This window comes from Wolffia australiana, chromosome 18 (genome assembly GCF_029677425.1).
Source record: "Wolffia australiana isolate 7733 chromosome 18, ASM2967742v1".
NCBI classification, from domain to species: Eukaryota; Viridiplantae; Streptophyta; class Magnoliopsida; order Alismatales; family Araceae; genus Wolffia; species Wolffia australiana.
Window position 1 is genome coordinate 3,904,735 of NC_135852.1, and position 9,545 is coordinate 3,914,279.

Below are 9,545 nucleotides of genomic sequence, written 5' to 3' on the forward strand. Positions count from 1 at the left end.
AAGATAAGTAGCTCCTATATTATCACACCAAAGAATAGGAGCTGCTATTGTATTGATGTAAATTTCTTTAAGAAGTGATTGAATCCACAGCACTTCTGCTGCTGCATTTGCCAACGCTTTATACTCAGCCTCCATACTTGACCTTGCTACGGTTGGCTGCTTTTTAGAGCTCCATGAAATTAGGTTTTTCCCTACATAAACTAGGAATGCACATGTTGACCGTCTATCTAATTGATCTCCAGCCCAATCTGCATCACTGAAGACGTTAATAGTCAAATCCGAATTTTTATGAAACATTAGGCCATGTAAAATTGTTCCTTTTAAATATCTTAATAAATGCTTTAAAAATTTCCAGTATTCACTCGTTGGTTGATGCATTTTCTGACTAGCTCTACTTACTGCAAATGAAATGTCCGGCCTAGTAAGAGTCAAATATTGTAAGGATCCTACCAATCTTCTATATAACGAATGATCAATAATACTTTCTTCAGTTGAAGATAACTTTGCAAGACTAGATGGAGTTTTAGCCTCTTTACAATGTTCCATATTAGATTGTTGTAAAATATGTAAAATGTATTTTGACTGAGAAAGTAAATAGCCATTGTCCAGCTTAATGAATTCTATTCCAAGAAAGTAATGTGCAGGTCCAAGATCTTTTATAGCAAAAACTGATTGTAATTGAGAAATTAAATGTACAATATCTGATGAATGAGGTGATATTACAAGAACATCATCAACATATGTAAGGACAAAAATAGTATGACTTGCAAGGCGTTTAAAGAAAAGAGATGTATCAGTTTTAGATCCAACGAAACTATTATTGTTAAGAAATATAGCTAATTTAGTAAACCATGCTCTGGGTGATTGTTTAAGCCCATATATCGATTGCTTAAGTTTACATACATGATTAGGGAAATCAGGATTTTTAAAGCCTGGAGGTAGTTCCATGTGTACTGTTTCGTTTGAATCGCCATGTAAAAATGCATTGGAAAAGTCTAGTTGATGAATTTTCCAATTATGACTTACAGATACTGATAGCAATAACCGAATAGTCGTATGTTTAACCACAGGACTAAGGTTTCGTTGTAGTCAAAACCTTCTTGCTGGTTAAACCCCTTGGCTACCAATCTAGCTTTGTACTTTTCTATATCTCCATTTGAATTGTATTTAATTCTGTAGACCCACTTACAACCTATAACATGAAAATTTGAATTTCTAGGAATGAGATCCATGTATTATTTTTCATTAATGCATGTATCTCATTAGTCATGGCATCCATCCATCTACTACTTTTGGAGGCTGAATTAAAATTGGTTGGCTCATTACTTGCAACAGCAACAGATAAGCATTCTGGAATAGGATGTTTTATTACAGAAAATACTAGTCGTTTAGTATTTTGTGAAACAAGATTATTTTGATTATTATCCTGTTTATAGATATGTAAAAGACTTTTAGTCTTTAAGATATCTCCTTGTTCAGGAGTATAATCAAGTGTACTAGATATAGATTTTTCCAAATCAGAAGGATGACTTCACTCCTGTCTTCGTATTCTTCTTTTTTATTCTTAACACCATCAACCTCTCTCTATTGGTACCTCGATCTCTATCTCTATAAGCTCCTCCACTGCCATCTCGCCACAGTTCACATCAATGTCGTGGATCCTTCATCTTGTTCTCCCCTGTCTATTTCTTTCTTGCATCCTCGATGGATTGGGAAACGCCTTGATTGAAGCATTCCGGGATTTTCCTAATGGAGTGAGAAGCTGGAGAAAGTGGGAGTGGCAGTATAGATAAAAGAAAGAAGGAAATGAATGTTAGATAATAAATGTTTGGAATCTTTGCATGATCTTGCTGACCATGGGAAAGACATGACTTATTTGTATAAGATGAGCAATTAAGTTTGAGGTTACTGACTGGTGGAAAGAGCCCGGATAATTAATGTTCTGGAGGTAAGAAAATAGTTGAAATAGGTTTTTAACCAATTTTGGATATGTGCAGTGGCATCCAGAACTGCAATTGCGCTGACAGAAGTTTTATTATCATTATTTATTTAGTTTAGATGGACGGTAGAAAGTGTAGCGTTCATTGACCTTTATTAACTATGAATTAAATATTTGGAAATGATGTTTTTATCACACCCTGGAAGAAATTTTTTTAAATAGAAACTACATACCTATCAAAGAAACCAACAGTTTGCTCAATCCTAAGACACGGAACATGATCATTAAATGCTTAAGCAAACTCATTGTTTATCCTGATGAGAAAATACATGCGTTAGCCCCATCTAAGTAAATCAATTAAAACCTGTAATTACTATCACAAAGAATCAGAAGCAAAAATATACCTCAACTTGTGTACCCGTTGTGTTATTAGTGAAACAACACCCCATATAAGCGGGTGCGCACGGATCCCCTGAAATCAAACTTTTACACCGAAGAAGAATATCTTCCCTTTTCTTCTCATTGACCAGATCTTGAAACTACATGGACTAATTTTCACATCCATAATTCCAGTTATAAATTTTGAAGACTGGGAAATCAGTGATGTCCGAACTTGGATAATGCTAAACATGATGACGGTTCATGGGCTGGAAGATTAAAAAAAGTAGTTGAAAAATAATACATTTTTATTATATTAAACTTCTCCCCATGTCATTTTTCTCAGGATATAAGATGGGATTGGACGACCTTGGGTGGAATCATCCCTGGAAACAATGAATCTGGACAGGATGATTTGAGACACAAAAGAAATCCCACAGGTCTGACAAGACGATGGTCATTTTGTCCTGCCCATCATCCATTCTGGATACACAACTAACTATATGGCAATCTTGAAGGGAAACCCCAAAGTCCCATGGTCCTCACATAGGACAGGTGCAAGGGGACACCTCAGCACAGACCCACCATAGTAAGACCCATAAGATCTCGTGGATCTATCTCAGATCCTCAAAGAGTGGCACCATTTGACTTGGTCATGGGTTTCTAAGTTAGGTATTTGAATTTCCTATTTAAGTCTTGGGCTTATCTTACATTCAGTAAATATCATCAAAATTAGGTAATTACTTGCATTCAGATAAACTTGAATAACATAGAGACATTTTCCATAATTTCATGGAAGTCAAATGTGGTTAGTTTCAACTTAAGAATTAAGTTGGCGCTTCTGAAAGTCAAATGTTTTTCAATACGGAATTTTCATGAATAAATATGGGACAGAAACACATTAATGTATGCAACTCATGAATTTTATTATGAAATTTTCATGAATAATATGGAACATAAACATATTAATGCATGTCCCATTTTGCAACTGTGAAAGGGGCGGTTTTCTCTGAGGGGTATTTTTTATTACAAAACTAGGACAGTTTTCTAATTATCCATGCCTATGAATTAGAATCCCAATATTTCATCTATTCATGATTTCATTTGCTCTATTTCATTTTTATGAACACAAAAATGACTATCATCCACTTAAAAATGTTTTTGATAAGTTTCTCACAAAGCTAATGGTTCTTGTTATCCAGAGATAATATTAGAGATCATTATTTGAATGGGAAAAGATATGACATCAAGCATTCAAAAAAAAAATTTGTCATCATGCCCCATAAAAGTGTGTATCTTAAACCAAATAAAACCTTTATCCAGCACCCCATTATGTAATGCATATTCAATAATGATTTTTTTAGGGAAATGAAAAATCAGGCCATATCAAAATAAAATATTTACACATCAAAGTTGTAGATATTCAAGAGAAATTGGAAATTAAAAAAAATAGCTAAAGGATATCAAGAGAAAATAATACTGTATAAATTCATAAAAATAATATAAAAGTTGAAATGATTCGTCCTAAACATTTAAACACGAGTCAATCCAAAAACTCAACTCAGTATAAAATCTAGAATTTTATCTCATACTGATTAATATATGTATATTATCATCCTGATCATAACAATGAACATGAACTATCATGTATGAATATTATCGCCGGATAACAAAATGCAAGAGTATTACCGGATGCATATGAACATATTATGAATGAGACTAAATATTCAATATAAGTAGATCTTATGATGGATTAAAAAAATAATTAAAACAATAAACAAATAAAGGATCGCATTATTCAGTAAGTAGAATAACTATGTACATCCCATTTCATTTCTATATCTCAGTAAAAAAAATTTAGTTAAAACTGTATGATATTGACATTATATCTATTATAATATAATATCATTATTCCCTTTGTATATAATATTCACAATATCCCTACTCATGCATAAAGTGTGAAACTATTTATATCTAGTAAAAGACAAGAAACTGATCCAATTTTTGAGAATATTTTATATTTAATAAATATTTTATTATATAATTAAGGGGTATAGGTGATCCATTGATTGAATAATAAATATATGGTATGCTATTTTTAGGCCCAGATTGCAATGTCATGGCTTGTATCAACAGGATTCCCAAATCTACGTTTGATAGAATTAAATTTATAAAATCAGAACCGATTCTTATATATAAATGTAACAAATTTATATAATTATTATTTCAAGAAAGGAACCAAGTTTAAGAGAAACATTCAATGTAAATCCATATTGATTGCAATCAAACAGAAAACTTAAATATATTATTGGAGCCTAAAATGTGTAATATTTACCATCTTCATTTGAGAAAATTCATATTTTTTGGGTATTTGGTTAAGATCTATTCGGAAATTCTCAAGTTTTTTTGGGATAAAAAAATGGAAAGTTAAAATCATCGATATTGTACCTTTTGAGTTTAGTAATCTAAACTTATATATTTAGTTTATTAAAAACCTTGTTATTGGAAGAAGCACATTGCATTTACCATATTACATTAATTATTTTGTCTTATGAGTTCTGGAACATTTATCTGTCCTAAAACTTCATAAGTATCCTTCTCATTCAGAAAAGTTAATTATGTATAAAGATTACATCAAGTTATAAAATATATAACTTCCTCTCCCTTATTCACAGTCTTTTATCTCGCATTCTTGATTCGAAAAAAAGGTGATGAATAAAATATGAAATATATATTTAATAAAATTTATTTTGACTTCAATATTACTATTGCAAGCTACAATCATATTTATAATTATAAAAAGTCTCGTCATGGATATATTTTTTTGCATCATATAGTGATCTTTCCCATCTTCTATATAATGTCATAATTTTAAAATTAAACATCTTCTATATAATATCATTTTAATATATGATTAGCCCGTTAGTATTCATTAGTCTCATTCGTTACATATCATTATAATTTTTCTATTAAAAATAAATAATACTGCATATTTAAATAATGATTAAATTTAAAACTTAATTATTTATGAAAAAAAAATTGTTGTTAGTAATTTTCTGCTCGATTAACTCTAGCTCTCTTTCTTGAAAATTAGTTAGGTATTGTGCTTAAAAATTTGGGAAAGAAACTGAATTTTTTGTGAAGTTACTAAAATAGCCCTATTCACAAATTTGGTTGGACTGTCTCTACATAGTGGATGCCCCTTTAGTTACAAGACTAATTAGTAATTAGTGATTTTGAGTAGTACATAAATCATTGCAAATCCTCGATCACAAATCACAAAGTAGTAACATAGAAGGGAGTCAGGCTCTGTTATCAGCTCTGTGCAGCCCTAGACACAGTGAGAAATCAGGTCAAAGGAGCATAACATTTCATCTCCCACAGTCTTATCCTTTGGAATCTTCTTCGTCTTCTACACCTTTTGAGGGAGTTATCCTAAGGCCACCGCCTATTGCTTCGAATCAGATAGTGCAGCAAAGTAACGATTAGTCTAAAGGACGATGAAAAAAACTCAATGTACTACCAGACACTGATAGAGGGCAGAGAAAAATTTCAGTGTGCTTTTTGAGTTAAACATCGGTTTCATAATTTGTTCACTTTCACAATGCATTTTCAGTATTTTTACAGATGACCTTTGCAATTTTCTGTGATATGAGCCTATGAGGGAACATCCAATATGAGTGTTTTTATATGATATAATCAGAGTATAGATTACCGTCCAGTCATGCCCTTGACCACTTGAGCATGAGAATTATAATTCAAATTAGTGTCCCATGAGATATTTTAGGAATCAAGTGCTCTTAAAGATGCCTCAAAATACATGCTTGCTGCCACTTCCGTGCTAGGATTAGGGAATGGAATGAATGATTCGATTAAATTACAGTAAGGAGACTACACATGAGTATGTTGCTATTCAGAGCTTACATCCTCCATAAGATGATCATTGATGACCGTTTTCCCAAGGCGGGCTTGTAAAATGGTTTTGGTGGTGACCGTTTTTTCGTTGAATCAAACACGAACGGGATCTTGAAGTAATGCCTTCATGTTAAGAGGATCTTGTAGATGACAGTGTTTACTTGTAGATCTTGAAAGATTCCGACCACGCCGTATGCCGCAGAGCGAACAGAGAAGAAGAGAGATGGAGAGAAGAGAAGAGGGAAGAAGATGTGAAGAGGCTAGAGAGGGAACAAGACACCCACACAAGCGATTCAATGATCGTTGTATTCCCCACAATTATCATCTAACATTGGTGGTTTATTTATACGTTTATGAGTAGCTAAATATAGCAATGTATATATATATATATATATATATATATATATATATATATATATATATATATATATCTGTTGTGGCTGTTACAACGGATCTATATTCGAAATACCGTTTAAAGATCTTGACCGTTATAGTGATTGGGGTGCACCGATCCAACGGCTGGATCAGTGCCGTGGACCTTTCATTATAACGGTACAATCAAAATCTAATCCTGACCGTTGGATCCTGTTCTATGTTTAATCCTAACTATATTTCATCCTATCTATGTTTGGACTTATATGATTTCCTAATATCTATTCTTTAACGAGTATAAATATAACATCAATCATTACTAATCTAATCTTGTTTAGAGTCCTATCCAGCCGCTTCGTCTCCGCGAGTCTGCGACTCCTCATTATTTACATTCACCCCCAAGGATAGATCAGAATAATGGTTGAGGACATTGATATGTCTCGATAAGTTCGTCCATTGGTATCTCTCCTCATATCACATCAGTGTCATTCAATCCCTCTCTTGTCTTCCTCCGTCTATTTTTTGTCGTCCTCTCTTTCTTTCTTGCATCATCAATGGATTAGGAAACTCCGTGATTGATGAACCGTTGTTAATATTTGATGGTAACACTGAGATTTATTTGCTCTTTACGTGGGTTGTTGTAGGTGAAGGATGTGGACGGGAGGGTGGAACTGGTGAAGCTGAGGAAGTTTGGTAAACAAACCTCCCTCCCTCTCTCTCTCTCTCTCTCCCTCTCTCTCTCTCTATCTATATATCTACATTTCTCTCCCTCTCTATCTTTCTCTCCCTTTCCCTCTATATCTATCTATCTCTCTCTATCTATTTATCTATGTTTCTTTCCCTCTCTATCTTGCTCTCCCTTTCCCTCTCTATGTATCTCTCTCTATCTATTTATCTATGTTTCTCTCCCTCTCTATTTCTCTCCCTTTCCCTCTCTATGTATCTCTCTGTATCTATTTATCTATGTTTCTCTCCCTCTCTATCTCTCTCCCTTTCCCTCTCTATCTATCTATCTCTCTCCCCCCCTCTCTCCCTCTCTCTCTATCGATCTATGTTTCTGTCCCTCTCTATCTATCTCTCCCTTTCCTTATCTATCTATCTCTCTCCTTCTACTTATCTATCTATTGCTCTCCCTTAGACATGGTCGTTTGGTTCGCTTTTTGAGAATTTGAGCAATTTGTGCGTTCTGTTCGGATTTCCGAACAGAACAACGTTGAAAACGAACATAAATTCGCACAGACCCCTGTGCGGTTCGCATCGTGCGAATTGTGCGAATTTCTTTTTGTCAATAAAAAAAAAGAAACCCCTAGACTGAGTCGAGTCGACTCTCATCCCCCTTCTCGATTTGTAGGTATTTGTCCTCCCCTTCTTCTCTCTCCGACTCTCCGTGCCTCGTCCGTCGCTGCTCTCCCAGCTCCCCCTGCTCGGCTGCGCCATCCATCCCATCTCCCTGTCTCCCTTCTCGGCTGCTCATTCCGTTCCTCGTCGGCCATCGCTGTCGGATCTCTCCACGAGGTACGCACGCCCTCTTCCTCTTCCTTCCCTTCTTCTTCTCTCTTTCAGTGACCCATCATCTCCCTTTTCTTCTCCATTTTTCCGTCTCTCACATTTTCTCTCACTCTGGTTCTGTCTCCCCCTCTATCACTCTCTCTTCTTCTCGCTCTCGTCGCTCCCCTCTCCATCCCCCTCTCCCTATTCTTGTTTCTTCACAGAAGGCCTCTCCCTCTTCTTCTCCAATGCTCTGTCTCTTCCTCTCGCAATAACTCTCCCTCTCCCTCTCTGTCTCCCTCTCCAAATCTCTGTCCCCACCCGTCTCAATCGCTCTTCCTCCCCTTCTCTCCCTCCCTCTTCCTCTACAAATCTCTGTCTCCACCTCTCTCAATCACTCTTCCTCCCCCTCTCCTTCTCCCTCTTCTTCTCCAAATCTCGGTCTCCCCCTCGCTCAATCACTCATCTTCCCCTCTCCTTCTCCCTCTCCCTCTCCATTCCTATGCCTCTCCCTGTCCATCTTCTTTTTTAGACTTCTCCGTTGTCCCTTCTCTCAATCACTCTTCCTCTCCCTCTAGGCCTCTCCCTCTCCCTCGTCAATATTTCTGGGGCTGTAAAATATTGTCACATTAATCACCAACTATGGTACATTCATTACGATGATTTTTATTATTTTCTATTTTTAAAAGCTGTTGTTCAAAGCTCGTCCATGCTACTATACAGAATCTAAATACAAAATGATCTAATCTATATATTTTAAAACATATTTTCAGTTTCTTACTCAACATTTAGTGATTAGCATCCGCGTCAGCAGAAGATTTCATCCATGAAAAAATATGAGACAATCTCTTCATACGGAAATGACACTTTCCCTATTTTTTTTTTTGCTTATGTTTCCATGGGCCTCAGGAGAAGGCATACCATGTAATCTTGTCGTTCTCCTAAAGATTAAATTATGTGGTATGATGTAAATTAACTTATGCATTTGTCTATTATGTGGATACGTATGGTTAAGGAGAAACCAAATTTGTCATGATTCACTGAGACAATATAAATTATTAAAAATGCAAACTTCATAAACTTTTAACTGATCATATATTTCCATCCATTTACATATAGTATCAAATATCACAGATCACTTGATACTTTCCACGTATTAACATTGAGGTGTCATATGATTTCCCTTTTTATTTCCTTTTTTAGACGCAATATCACGGATCACGTGTACTGTATAATATGTTGTTTTATAAGGGAAAACAATGGAAATTATTCACATGTCACCTCTGAAAGGCTCAAATAATATGATAGGGTCAATTTAGGAGACTGTGAGGTGTAGAATGTAAAATCTTTGGCCTCACCATGCCTTCCCTATATCCGATCGAAGTTCATTCATTTTATATAATTTTGGTTGTTTTCAGTTTACATAGTTCTGAATGGTTTTTTTTTTCCGAAA